The 14,311-nt window shown below is 46.8% G+C and overlaps 1 long non-coding RNA gene across 1 annotated transcript; it reads left to right on the top strand.

Moving 5' to 3' along the window:
- The first annotated feature begins 513 nt into the window (after window positions 1-513).
- Window positions 514-13,388, top strand: LOC138067893 (uncharacterized). Its single transcript, XR_011142326.1, has 3 exons — window positions 514-1,074; window positions 10,333-10,490; window positions 13,242-13,388. It is a non-coding gene; the product is annotated as an uncharacterized lncRNA (long non-coding RNA).
- The last annotated feature ends 923 nt before the right edge of the window (window positions 13,389-14,311 follow it).

The raw sequence follows: 14,311 nt of genomic DNA, 5'->3' as shown, positions 1-14,311 counted from the left end.
GCCAGCACTCTGGTCTCTGTCTTTCAGGCTGTTTTATGTACAGGTAAGACCTTGATGAAAATCCAGCAGTGTTTAGGAAGAGCCCGTGTTGACAGGCTCTATTGCTATCCAGCTGGATTGATGGTACGGTCAATCAATACTGGAATAATTTTGAAGAGGAGGGATGGGAGAGTCCCCTTCCTCTTTCAGATGCGAAGGAGGCTGCACCCTGGCTCCGTCCCGGCGAGCTGGACCCTCCGCCCGGCGGAGGCGCGACGTGGCAGCCTGCCTGGCGCGGGCCGGCAGGCGCGAGCGGGGTCGGCCCGGGGCCGCGGGCTGCAGCATCTGCCAGCTTATCTCCTGGTGAAATGTAATGTGCTGTTTACCATCTGCAAAGCATTAAATGACCTCGTCCCTATTTAAATCGGAGACTGTCTTGACAACTGCTGTCTGCAGCGGCGCTTTGGCTGCCTTCCCTCGGGCTGAGGCTGGAGGAGAGCTAAGCGTGGTCGGGGAGAAGCTTCGTTGGTAAAAGTGGATGAGGTTTGCTTAAATAGAACTGCTTCAGTTTTTCAAAATGCTGGTTTAGAATGGCTAACATCATTTATTCACTGGAAATCTCAATTACAGTTTTCATTTTGTTTTCTACGTTTTAATAAGTCTTCAGAAAACATTTCACTCAGTGATACCAATTGGGGTGAGTAGATTAGTATCCTGACCATCAGGAGGTGGGATCTAGGTGAAGACGTGGAGAATGAAGCTCCCCTGCCAGCCACACCTGAGAGCAGGTAAGGTCCAGAACGAAGCAAGGTATATAGACTCCCTCTTAATATTTGTTTCTAGAGCTGGCGGTTTCTAATTTCAGGAGGAGATGGATGGATGGATTAGAGCTACAGAGGATTGATGGAGCTACAGATGGATGGATGGATTAGGCTACAGAGCCCTTGGGGCAGCTTCACGTAGTCTCTTCTTGGAATTCCTTGTTTTTAATGTGCCATCCCTGCCGTAGTGACATCTAGGACTTGGCTTCACTGGGACCCCAAACGAGCATAGGATCAAACTGCAGAAAGTGAATCTAGCTGCAGCAGCGACCAGGTATCCTGTAAAGATCTGCATTAATCCTTTTCCGTTCCAGGTAGCTCCAGCCACATGCCTGGTAAAAAGGAAATGAAAGACAATTAAGCGCAGAGCCTTTGGCAATGTGCCACCTGCAGCAGGATCAGGGCCCAGGAAACAGCGCAAGCGAAGTTGACAGGGACCTTCAAATGGGAGAAACGCTCAAGAGTTGCTACTAGCAACACCTCTTGCTTGCACGGTATTTGACAATACGTGGGAAGTTAGGGAGGAGGTTGCTTCATCCTTGTAACGCTACTGTAGGATGTGAACGCGTCTACCAGCCATTTTCAGTTTATTTCATTATGGCTTATAAACTGGTTATTGATCATAAATTTTTCTATCCAAACAGCTTTTGAGAGAAATGCCTTTTCAATCAAAAGTGAACCTTTCCTGCTGTTTTTATTTTATATTTTATTTCAACTGAAAAAAGGGCATGGATAACTTTGCCCTGAGAACACCTTAACATGCTTATTTTCCTCCTAAACAGAGCAGACGTTGCAGTAAGAGCCGCTGTACCTCGTGGTGGGTTTGCTCCGCTTCCCGGCACTACGGTGGTGCCGCTGGCACGGCGCTGCCCCGGACCCCACGCTGCCCCCGTCCCCGCTTTCACTGCTTAGCCCTGGCCGCATCCAGGCTGAAATAAGGAGTTTCCTTTAAAACAGTGCTGTATTTTTTATCATCCGCCACTTCCTGCGGCATGGGGCAGCTCAGCCCATCTCTCTGCCACGCTCTCCGCAGCTGCAGAACTGGGACAATGACGCTAGTGCCAGGCGTAAAGATTAACATTTTAAAGCAGTTTGAGGTTCAAAAGTGCTATGTGGACCTGATCTGTGCTGCTGAAGGTCAGTAGAAGCTTTAGGATGAGGATGGAGTAATAATGATTTATTCTTCTCAAATCCAATTATTTTGCAGAAGAACAGCGAGTGGTTTCAGCGTAATGGCTGTGTAGGTCAGTCGCAAGACGTGCAAACCCTGCACGACTCAAAACACTTACATTAGCCCTAATGCTTTCTCTCCTCATCGTTTAAACTTCTGCTTGCAAAATAATTTATAGTAAGCTCTGCAACGCGTAAATATTAAAACGCGCTCGCAATCAGATGGCTCCCTACGTATTACTGTTCCCTTTCACCCACGAATGATTTTTACTCGCAGCAGCGGCACAGCATGCCGGGCAGCCAAACTGAGAGCACGTAGCTCTGGGCTACTCGTCCCGTGTAACGCGGCGTAACGTGCTCTGTGGCTTACAGATCGCCTCCTGCGCGGCACCCAGTCTGCCAGCCCGTTTCTTTGTTTCCAGATAATTTCTCGGACATGGACAGACTGTCACGGTGCGCCCGCCAAAGCAACAGCCCAGTCTGTATCTGTGCTGGTCCTTAAGCAACGCGGGAAGTGCAGATTTGCTGGCTGATAGGAGCGCACCTGCGTGGCGTGCCATCTCGTTACGTGGAAGTAATTCATCATGCTCGCTGCTGCTGTAGCTGTATAGCAGGTATGCGCATAATTGCCTGTTTAAGGTTGGCTCTGCAGGTCAAGGCCGTCAGCCGCACGCGCGCGTTAGATGCCTGCCTGGCTAACTGTGTGCGGCGGGGTGTGTGCCCTCACCGGGGCACCTGCGCTTGCAAACGTGACTCATGTCAAGTGGGTCCATCTCTGCCCTGTGCCCCGAGCGAGCAGGCAGTCGCGGGCCTGCCAGCCCTGCTGCTGTGTCCGATCGCTCTCGGTTGGACCGCGTTGCCCGTTGCTCTACTGAGGGCGTTGCGGTATTCGGCAGAGAGGTTAAAACCGGAGCTGCTGTTGTGGGTCCGGTCTGAACTCTTGCTCCTCGCCGTGTTGAAAGGAGCGGTCGTTACCTGTCTCCTCCTGCAGGCTCGATCCAATTTGCCGGATGCGTGTTGCCCAGGAGGCTGCGCAGGCCTGCTCAGGGCTGCGATGACTTGTTTATAGGAATGACCTTACCGCCGCTTTGAAGATTTTTCTGCTGACGTTTGTGTGCTGGGTAGTATCCGTGGCAAGAAACTCTCTTTCTCATTCCGCTTCCAATTCGTAAAAAGCTTTTTGCATCTCTTCTTTTGGTTTGCTAAACTCCAGGATAAGCAATCAGTCAAGGTTATCGCTTGCGTGCCTCTGCGGCCACGTCATTTAAATGGTTTTCTTGTTTTTTCATGCCGATGTTTCCCCGCAGAGCGTACGGCCCGGCGTAGCCGCTCCGCTGTGCCGAGCGGCACCGCTGTCCTCAGCCGCGCGCCTTCAGCAGCGCCGCAGCGTCTGGCCCGCCGGACAGCGCGTGGAGGTCCTCTCCTGCTGGGTAGCTGCCCAGGTGTGTTTGAAGAGGCATTTTTGTCAGCTAAGCTGCAAACGTCTCTAGAAATATTGAGCGTTACCCAGACCTTTGATGCCTGTTTCCAGGCAGGAGCCCATAGGCAGGTTATTAAAGCCGAGCTGCGTGACCTATTAGCTTAGCAATACAAACCTCCGGGGACGCTCTTTACGACCGAGAGTTTCTGTGCTTATCTGTGTAACGTGACTGTCCTTTTTTTGTGTCCTGTTTATAAACAGCGGCGAGGCTGGGTTGACCCAGAAAGGTTTTGTTTGTGTCTGTGGTGCGCCGTTCTGTGAAGGGCTTTAAATAGCTACTGACAATTATTTTTGGATTTTGAACGGGGAAGCAGCTAGTAAATGTCTTTTGAAAAGCTCTGATTAATTACAGCGAGAGAGACTCGGGAGCAGGGGTGCGAAAGGCTTGTCTGCAGCCAAACGCGTCGCTCGCCGTGAGCGCGGCTGCAGATGTTTAAGTTAAATGACATCTTTGACCAGTTTTCTGCTTGGTAGGGACAAACTCCTGTTCGATTCTTCTGCTGAAACTAATTAAACTTCTCCTGCGCCTTTGGGATCTATGTTAGTAAATCATATTTCCCCTTAGCACTAGTAAGAGCAGAGAGAGAGGTGAACTACCCTAAGTCACAGATGAGTCAGACGTAGCAGAGATCACAGCTTGGCAGCCGATGCCTGCCTTTCCTCCATGAAGTGCTCCTTCGCGGAGATCGGAGCTGTATTAAGCGTCCCCAAACTGCTGATGGATGTACCACGACCTCTCTGGGAGGCATCGCACCTGAGCTCCTGTCCGTCGTGGCTTTGTCTCCGCAACGTCCTGGGATATCCTGGGATCCCTGCAGTTCCCGCGCTTTGCCCCACCTTCCCCAGCTCTCTCCTGGCCTGATGAGGCCATTACTGGCTCAGCAGAGAAACGTGGAAGAAAATATTTTTAAAACCCTCATCGGGAGAATCAAATCAGGTCAGATAGATGTGATGTGTCAGACAGCAGCTCGATGCCATTTCTCCCTCACTCCTAACTGAGGCCATTTCAGCAACTGGACAAAACCAGCGCCGTAAGTAGATGATGGCAGATTAGTCAGGTCTACATGGAAATCATTCCCGCATGGCAGCATAGCCGATCTCTTAAAAGGTGGCTGAGTTTGCATAGGGAAAAAGTTGATCTCTGCAAAGTAAGAGTGTCCTTGTAGTGGTGCCCTAAAAGATGTTCTAGGAAAATAACTGTTTCCATTCTTCTTTGTAGACTCTCCCATCTTTGCCAGGGTTGGCCCTGATTGCTGCTTTGCTCCCATCTCTACAAAGATATAAAAGATATAAATCTTTTAAAGTCATCGTTATAGTCAAAACAGTGTGTAAATATAGCTATTCCGGTAACTCTGGGCTTTGGATTAGCACAGCCAAACCACTCCATGTCAGCAAAGACAGAGAGCAGCCTGGTTTTGCCAGTGCCAGCACGTTTCTGCAGGGCTGTCAGCAGCGTAGCCGATAGGAAAGCTAAGGAAAGCAAGCAAAGCAGGAGGTTGTCCGGGAGGCCAGGAGGGCTTGGCGCCGTGCCACACGGCTCTCACGGTGGCGTGGTGACGCCAGGACAGGCAGGAGCGCTGGCAGGCTGCTCCGGTGGCCACAGGCCCTCGCTGATGCCGTCACTCGTCCTGGCTGGCAGCCAGGGGAACAGGGAGCAACAGCCTCCGCTTATTTACAGGAGATTTATTTACAACCCTTGTGGGATGCAGGTTATTTTTCAGTCTGCTTTCCGAAGGAAATCAGGCTTAGGAAACCACCATGCCCGCCTGTTAATCTGCCTGCCTGGTGCTTGGCACATGCCGTGGTGCCTGTTGAGCATGTCCACTTCAGATGGCCAACAGAAAGGTAGATGCTAAAATAACGTGAAGTTCCCAACAGTTCTGTGAAAATGACTCGAAAGAGAAAGCAGTAGTGTTTGCGTGGCCACTGGTAGTGCTACCAATAAGCCAAAACCCAGCTTATACATACAGCATCAATCCCCCTCAGCATGAACCCAAATGAGCTTTCTAAACCTAACAGCAACATCTCCAGCTGCCCATCACCACAGAGAGGTATTTACAGGCTGGCGAACCTGGATCATGCTTGCTGGGGAAATGAGTTGGCATCTGATGGACAAACCACGTTCCAGCCAGGTCCAAATTTTGCAAGGAGACAGGTGACTTGCGCAGGGCTGCAGGCAGGTGTTGCGCTGTCCTCCCCATCCTGCTCCTGCAGGACCATGTCGAAGGCCACACTTAGGGGAGGCCTGAGCTGTTTAATGCTTTACAGGTACTTGTAGCCCTCGCCGTTCTAGGCTCACTTTGAATCTGGGCTCAATGAATCCATGCTTCATCCCATCCAGAGGTTTCCCAATGAAAGGAGGATCTATCCCAGAAACATGCACATGAATTATTTTCAGGTACAATGAATCTTGCAGCAGAAGTTGAGGTTGTCCATAATCAATACTGTCAGAGGCTTCTGAGTAAGAAATGACAGTGATGCTCAATTTAGACATGTCCAGACAAAGCAGATATTGGCAGCTGAGCTGGAGAATTTCTGAAAAGCAGGTGAACCAAAGAGTTAAGGGCTTCTAAAGTATCAGAATGGCGAAAGGGTAATTAAATCCTGAAGAGACTGGATCAGATCATGACCCCTGTCTCGGGTTAATTTTATTCTGTGGAGACAGTACAGAAGCCAGGGCTTTTCACAAAGTCGTTCAAATGGTCCATGCTGTAACGAAGGCAGCAAGCCTCAAGCTGCGGTTTGGACTGGTGGTGGTAGTTATCTGAGAAGATACAATTTAAAATCTCTGAAGTGTAGGAGAGGGAAGTCCTTGTAAAGTTAAGGTTAAATAGTGAAACCCGTTTCTTAGGGGAGTGACTAAATGGCCTTTCAAATAAGGTAAACATGTTTTGAGGACCTTGCCTGAAGTTCTTCATCAGAGGATAGCTTCCAGATTATTTCTGAGAGTTTCCGTTAAAGTATGCAACTTAGGAAAGTTTTTATTATCTAAAATCTAACAGCTTATCTTTTTTCCAGTCTGATCTACACAGAAAATCCAAGTATTAATTTTGGCCTTAGCTACACATCCAATTCATGTGGCAAACAAGGGAAGATTATCTCACATCTGACGTAACACGGGTTGTGGTGACCTACTGGGAGATTCATCTCGGTATTTTGCTTTTCACACCTCAGTTCTGGATCTTTCCTTGCAAAGCCATATCTGTGCTTAAGAAAATGGAAACACAGAGGCCTCCATCCAGAAATGTAAACATAGGATAGAGATCCCCTCAGCAAAAATGCTCTCAAGTCATGGTTCCCAACCTCGCAGAAACTACAGAGAGCTTTATAAATTGTGTTCGTTTAAAATGTCATGTGGAATTTCCATATCCTTTGCTATCTCTGTACAGACGAGAGGGCATCTTCCTCCTTGTAATGAGTATTTATTATTTTAGGTTCCGATCACCACAAATACTTAAATAGTATTTTTTTTTAAATGAATTTTCACTATTCTGTGTCAGGGCTCCAAGTTTCTTCCCCTGCGCTGCGCTAGCTTTTCTTGTAACTCGCTCTACATATGATTCAACTAACCCTTTTTCAAAAGGGTTTAGGGTTAGGTTATTGAGGCGACCTAATAAACTGTGGTGGCAGTGAGACCTCATACACTTTATTTACTTTGTGTAGCATATTGTCCTTAACTCAGACATCCAGAAAAGTTGTTAATGAAAAGCCCCTGCCCTTCCCCGTGCTACGGGTGCCGTCTGCCGGGGCAATGGCTGGGAGGCCCCGGAGGGAGCTCTCAGCTGCCTCCTGGCTGGTGGCAAGAGAGGCTTTAGTAGAAAACTGCCTCTTCTCACTGTTAAACCTGCGCTGTCCCAGCCGACCGGCCCGCGGCTGTGAGTCTGTGTAGTGCAGCTACACAGACAAAGTCTGTCTCACGCTGCCCTGTCCCCGGAGAAGTCTGACCCCAAATCTCTCCCGCGCTGCTGGGCACCACCTTCGCTTCCCCGCTGTCGTGGCAGCAGAGGCTGGTTGGAGCTGGGCGTCGAGGTGCAGGTATTGTTGTGAAACGCCGCAGAAATAAAACACGTAGCTGGAGATGTTATCGCACACTATTGTATCTCGACAACAATGAAGTAATTGGAGTTTGGGCCTGGGCCTACAGGACTCGGAGAGATGGCTGACCTTGCCTTTGTGCAGACTAACAGGGTTTGGCTCCTCTATTGTGGCTTTATCCATCAGTCTCAAAACGATTTACCCTCGCACAGGCTTGATAAAGTGAGGTTGGGCCTATGCACCGTCCTCTGACTTCTGAGGTCTTTTCTGTCATCGAGTGGAGATAAGAAGGTTACAGCACTTGCATAATTGGTGGCTTTCACTTTTGAGGGTTTTTTTTTCGTACTTCAGCAAAAAGCACACCCAGAATTTCCAGGCGGTTGATTTAAGATCTGTAGCTATTTGTACTCTTATAATACCGCCAGTGCTTTCCCTGGAGTAAGATGCAGTTTTATCGATATACTGTAGTATTCTTTATCTTCCTTTATCTTTTATGTCCATGTATTGCACTCGATGCCTGTGCGTAGCCACAACGGGGTGCAAAGTGCTCTGGACAATCTCATGCTCTAAGGCAGGGAAGACGACCACGTATTTGATATTGATCTTTGTTTAGTATAATATACTAAGCCGTATAAACAGCAAGCACCTGGCAGTGCTCTTTGGCAGGCTGCCCACGCTCTTGGGAGTCTCCTTTGCATTAGCTGTCTTCAGCTGCGACCAGCCGCTGCCTCCTCTCTCCCCAGCAGCTCCAGCGAGCATGGTAGAAGGCTAACAGAGAAACGCGGTCTCCGGGGAAAGGCAGGGATTTGGAGAAGCAGCCAGGCGGCAGATACCCTCCTGCTGATCCCAAGTCCCGAGGCTGGAGCTCTCCAAGCAGCTGGGGCAGAGTGTCCCTTTTTGATGGCAGTATTCCCCTTTTCTGGGGAGTTTTTTGCTCTGGGGTCCATCTGGAGTGGAGCGCAGAGGGGATATCGGGTGATGTCGTGTCCTGGCAGGATGAGACTTGGAATTTACTAGCGGCTTTCTTCTAGAGTGCACTTGTTTCTGGAATAGTTTTAAAGATCTCTGGGAAAACTGTAGTCTGGGAAGTCTGCCTCCTTCAGCCTTGTCTCAGCAGAACGCAAGGCTCCCGCTGTGACAGCGGTGACCCGGTCCACCCGATTCGTCCACTTCCCTGCTGGTCTGGGAAGAAGACCTAGAGACGTTTGAAACGTGGGGGTGGCAGTGGCAGTGGCTGAAGGTGACTATCTCCGTGCTGGGGGTGCTGGTGTTTGCCTTTTCTCGGGAAGCCTGGAGCACTCCTTGGGAAGCAGTGGGCCCTGCGTTTCGGTCGGACCCCTAAAGCTTCACTCTGACCCAGGTTGGAAAGAGAAGCATTTGTCTCGCCAGAAAGACTCATTTCTGAGCATTTGTAGATAACAGATCTTAATGACGGTTAAGATTGGTTAATCTCCCAGATTAGGTAGGGAGGAATGTAAGGACCTCCGGCGAGGAGAGCGGATTGGGTTGCTGTCTGGGACTTAGGTGCGTTGGGGACAAAATACCTTCCCAAGTTCCTTTAGGAACAGAATTTCCCACTTATCTATGTCAGCCTTGCTCATATGTACATCAGTTTGGCCTGCCTGGGGGAGCAGCAGGGCATTAATTAGTTAATGATCTCAGGAATGACTCATTTTCCCTGTGCCCTCCTGTGGCACCTTCTTTGCCACAACAGGAAGCAACAGCAAAATCCTGTTCCGGGCTATCATGGCCTGACTCTTTTTCTTCCCGAGGAGACCAGCAAAATGTGTATTTACAGTGGCCGTGCAGTTTTTGCCACTTTTGCCACTATAATGTTGCCACAGAATAGCAGACTGTTCCTGAGGAAAGCCAGAAACCTGGAGATTTTAATGGCATCGGGATTAATGGTGTCTCCATAAATGAAGGAGACGATAGCTCTTCAATTACTACGACTTCCTAAACAAAAATGGGGAAGCTGGTCGGTGAAGGAACCCTGGTCCTGCGGCAGGCTTGGCAGTAAGGACCGCGCATCGCCACTGCCTGCTCCTTTCCTTGTTCTCCCCCAAATTGTACCGAGCTGTAGATGCCCCGTCGCTGGCATGAAGACTGTGGCAGTCTGCATGCAGGTCTGGGGAAGCACTAAGGAAGGGAAATCTTGCAGGGGGCAAAATTCTCAGCCCCCACGAGCTGTGGAATAGTGAAAACATACTTCTTCCGTTATACCGCTGCCTTAGGCAAGCCTCTGCTGCAGCGCAGGCTGCTTGTATACCGTGAGCAGACAGCTGTGCCAGGAGACCCATTTTGCCGAACATCTGCCTGCAAAATGAGGGGGGATTTCCCCTGCCCCTTGCTGTCACGCACCCCTTAACTAGGCAAAGCTGGGGGTGGCCCTGCAAGGACCGTGCTCTCTAACGTCAGCTCGTGTGCACGGCGAGCGTGGAGGGAGGAAGAGGCGCGTGGAAGGGAACAAGCTGGGAACATTGCCACGGAGGGGCAAACTGCGTTTGTGGGCAGACAGCAAACTATTTGTTGTGGGCAGATTCCCTTCCTCCTGAGATCATCTCAGCTGACGGTCATCAGACGTGACTGAATTCTCCATTAGCCAAACAAGGATTGTTCATATCCTCTTATGACAGCTTAGAGTCTATTATTACAGCTTATTACTGTATTGACACAGGATCTCGGGCCACATCCTTATTGCTCTGACTACAGCCAGCAGGCGCGCAAAGAATCTGGGATTTTGGAAGGCTTGCTTTCCATAAGAAATCCTATATGAAAAAATCCAAATCCCTAACTACCAATGTCGCTATACTAAAAATACATATATGTGTATTTCCTTAACTGCAGGGGAAGATTTCCATGGAACTTAGCATTGAAAACCAGACGGATGAGTGACTGCCTGAGCACCTCAGAGCTCCACGGGACACCACTTCTTTGTGCTGCACTCTGTGCCAGCACGCGATTAACCATCGCTCAGCTTTCTGTGACCTCCTTTCCAGGCAAAGGTTAGAAGATTCCTTTCTTACAGGAATCTTAGACTTCTTTGTCAGTTTATGTCAGTTTAGCCGAGAGGAGCTATAAGCACTGGGGAGAAACCGATGCCTAGTAAAAGCAAAAAACCACACAATCTATCCCCTTTTTTCCCCCGGGTATTGTGGAGAATCTTCAGCTGAACTAGAACTAAGATTGTGAGGTAAAATCTAAACTGGATGCTTGCCTCTGTATCTGTTATATTTGTGAGCTCTAGTTAGGAACTGAGGTTCGGCTCACTATTTGCTCAATAGCATATGATAGAATATTTCAGAATAAAGAAGCCTATGTTCTGCCAATTCATGGTATAAACAGATGAAATATTTCCTGGGATTGATTTGTAAAGGACAGCTGCTCTTTAAGATGCTGTAGCTATCCTTCCCTCAAACTAATTTTTTTGGTACTTTTAAAAAAAAAAAAAAAGGCAAAAATTCAAGAAGATACTGCAGCTGTTCAGTGAGGAAGACCTGAGCTATGTAAATGAGGAAATTGCTACTTTATTGTGCAGGAAGGTGGAAGCTAAATGTTGCCTCTGCTATGGGAAGTGTTGTCATGGGCAATGGAGAAAAACAGAGCACCCAAGGAAATGTTCCACGGGGAACAGTAATTATTGACAGGCAAATCTAGCTAATTTTTCTGTTTAAGTATTTGGCACCAAGTCTTAGAGACAATTGCACGTGCACAGGCCTCACCTACGAAAATTATTCTATATAATGAGAGGGAGGGAATGTGCCTAAGAATATCAAGATATCTTATTTTAACATATATGCATTCTTTTTTTTATCATTTTTCTTTCCTTTTCTCTTTAGTCATCATTTTTATGGCTGAATAATTTGCCATGAAATGCAATTCAGATTTTTCATCCATACCATGTAGCCTCCACTGTCTTGTCAGTTATAAAACTACGCAGTGTTTCTGAGACCATCTATGTGAAATAATGTTTAAAATAAATGTGCTTGTATTGCATGTAACCCCTGAAATAGTTGTCTGGAGTGCTACATAAATGACCTCTGCTATAGACCATTTAATGTAAGTAAGATGGAAAAAAAATAGCATGCAGATGACGATGATGAAAAGCAAGAATGTTTGCCAAAGTTACAGCAAAAAAATCTCCTGTCTCTTGTGGGATGACCTTGTATAAACTAGCTTCCATGTGTATCTCAAAGCATCAGGACTAAATTAGGTCTTCTTAATGTGAATGTAATCTGAACTAGACTGTTCGCATTCCCCTGAGGGGTCAGTGTGCCTAGGATGTACCTTGTTTAGCCTAGTTTAGATACAGTGGAACGTACTCGACTCTTGTAAGCGTAGTGAGCTGCCTGTGTTGCTTTCTACTTGCATTCAGAAGACACGAGATCTCAGAACAGCTTGTAGGTAAACAGCTGTTTGAGAGATGGCTGCTGGATGATAAGTGAAATACTTCCTTTTGGATGAGAAATAGAGCTCACTGGACACTTTCCAAAAATACAGATGTTGGGGTAAATGGCAGTTTGTTGAAACCAAGCTGTTTCGCATAAACATACGAGTTTCAGCAATTTTTTTTGTGCTGTGCTAACAAGTGGGCCAATCAGTTCCCTGCCAGGTTGCCAGGAGGACTGGGAGGTAGCCAGGACTTTGAAGGAGTCTGTCTCTGGGTGAGCCCCGTATTGTGGCTAGGCATCACAATAACTGCAGAGTTTTCATCTCTGGTCCTGCCGCGCTGGGCTCACTGGCACGAATACTGGAGACTTTAGGAGATGGCACAGAGCTGAAGAGCACAGCTTCCTGAGCTCCTGGATAAATTACAGCTTCCTGCTTCCCCCCGAATCTGAAGTGGTATGATTATTTGAGATTTGTTTTAAATAAAACCGTTCTTTTTTCTGGAAAGTTTTGAGCAGTCTCTCTTTGGTAAATTAAAATATTTTAGAACTTTGAAAATTCTAGCCGAAAAGAAATAACGGCCTTTAACTAGTTCTAGCTATAGACTTGTATGATAAATATCAGCGCTGTTATGATTGTTATCATGGCCCTTCTAGTATTACGCCAGCTTAATTTTTTTTGCTGCTAATACATTGAAAGATAAAGAATCTGAAGCTTTTCTTGGAGTTCTAGGTCACTTTGAAGTGACGCTCTAATCTAGACTCTCCTTTATTTCATGCAACCTCAGCAAACCTGGGGCTCTGTGGTCTCCAGGCACATTATCTCTCAATGAATAAGCAACAAAATTAAACTTTATATAGGCTGACAGCACTGAAAAGAGGCAGAGTGTATACACTTTGAAGAGAACTCGTGCAAATTTGGGCTACATATTTTGAATTGGAGACATTCAAAACTCAAGTGGACAAGGTCCTGAGCAAAATGATCTGACTTTCATGCTGGCACTAACTTGACGTCGTCCCTGCTTTGAGCAGAGGGTAGACCAGATAACCTCCAAGGTTCCCTTCCAGCCAAAACTATTCTGTGATTCTACAATATTATCTTACTCACGTTTAACTCCGAGGCAATGCAAAACTGTAGGTGATGCCTATAAGCACGAAGAAATCATTGTAGCCAGAGCTATAGCAGAGTCATCTTTAGGATGGAATATTGCAGTGATTCAATCAAACACAATGACTGACAGTTTGGAAAGGAAAGGAACATGTCGCTATTCTGCTGTATGAGGAAATTAGCTAAATAGATTGCATCTACCCAAAATGGAACTCCGAAGATGGGTGCTAATATTCCTTATTTTTCCTGATATGTTTTAGGAATAGTGTGATTACCGCTAGAAGCGAGTACCTCAGATTGAGTGGCTTCTTGGTGAGAACACATCGACTTGTTCCTCTGTACTATGCCGCGGCATTGGTTCAGCACCAACATGAAAGGAAATGTAGTCTGCCTTGTGGAATTGACAGTTGAAAGCCTTGAAAAAAGGTAACTGATTTGTCAGTCTGAAAAACCTCTGAAATGTATTTTTTAAATAATGAGTTTTAAGAAACAATATTTGTGGGTTCTTTTTTTTGTCTGATTTCTAGTTTCTGAACCCTCAGGTTGCACTGAGGTTATATTTAGTTCATATTTCATGCTTTTCTTCAGTCTTGAGGTTTAGAAATCTACTTTGAAAATAAAACCTCAGTATAACTTAATCACTTGACTCTAGAGGCAGGAGCTTTAGGAAGGAAACCAAATATTCCAGGGAAAACATTAAAATTCTGACAGTTGATGGAACTGTAATTTAACGCTGCTTAACTGAGAAGCTCTAACAGGACCACACGCCGAGGCAGTCAGCAGCTCCAAAAGGGAAGTCAAAGTCCAAGGGACTTTTCTCTAGGGGTTATCACACTTAAATAAGATGAAGCTATTTTGATTTTGAGTGATACACTAGTGAGAGGTTATTTGAAATATTCTTTGATGTGAGAGGAAGACAGCAAAGAAAGGATTATGGTTCAGCTTTGGCAATGTGTGCTCTGAGGGAAGACTAGCCCCACTTGACCTCTTCTTTCAATGCCCGAGAACAAAGTAGAACCTCTTGGAGAATAAGCTATCCAGACAAGTATACTAAGAATAAGGAAGTGGCAAATCCAAAGCCAAGAAGACGAGAGAAACAACCCTGAAATGAAACTGTAGAACTTCTATTTCTTCCACAGAGTGGTAGGAAAGCAGTAATCCAAATAGACTTACTCTTCATTTGGGAAATAGGCTTGCTAAATTGCTTAAAGTAATCAGCCCCGTTCATCGGAACAGCCTTTTTCTGCTCCTGACGTGTATAGCCTGGATTCTGTCTGCATCAGCTGTGTAAAAAATATTACTATTATAGTCAATTAAATGTGATATTTCT

The sequence above is a fragment of the Struthio camelus genome, chromosome 7, assembly GCF_040807025.1.
Source record: "Struthio camelus isolate bStrCam1 chromosome 7, bStrCam1.hap1, whole genome shotgun sequence".
NCBI lineage: Eukaryota > Metazoa > Chordata > Aves > Struthioniformes > Struthionidae > Struthio > Struthio camelus.
This window is presented reverse-complemented; position numbering and strand designations above follow the sequence as displayed.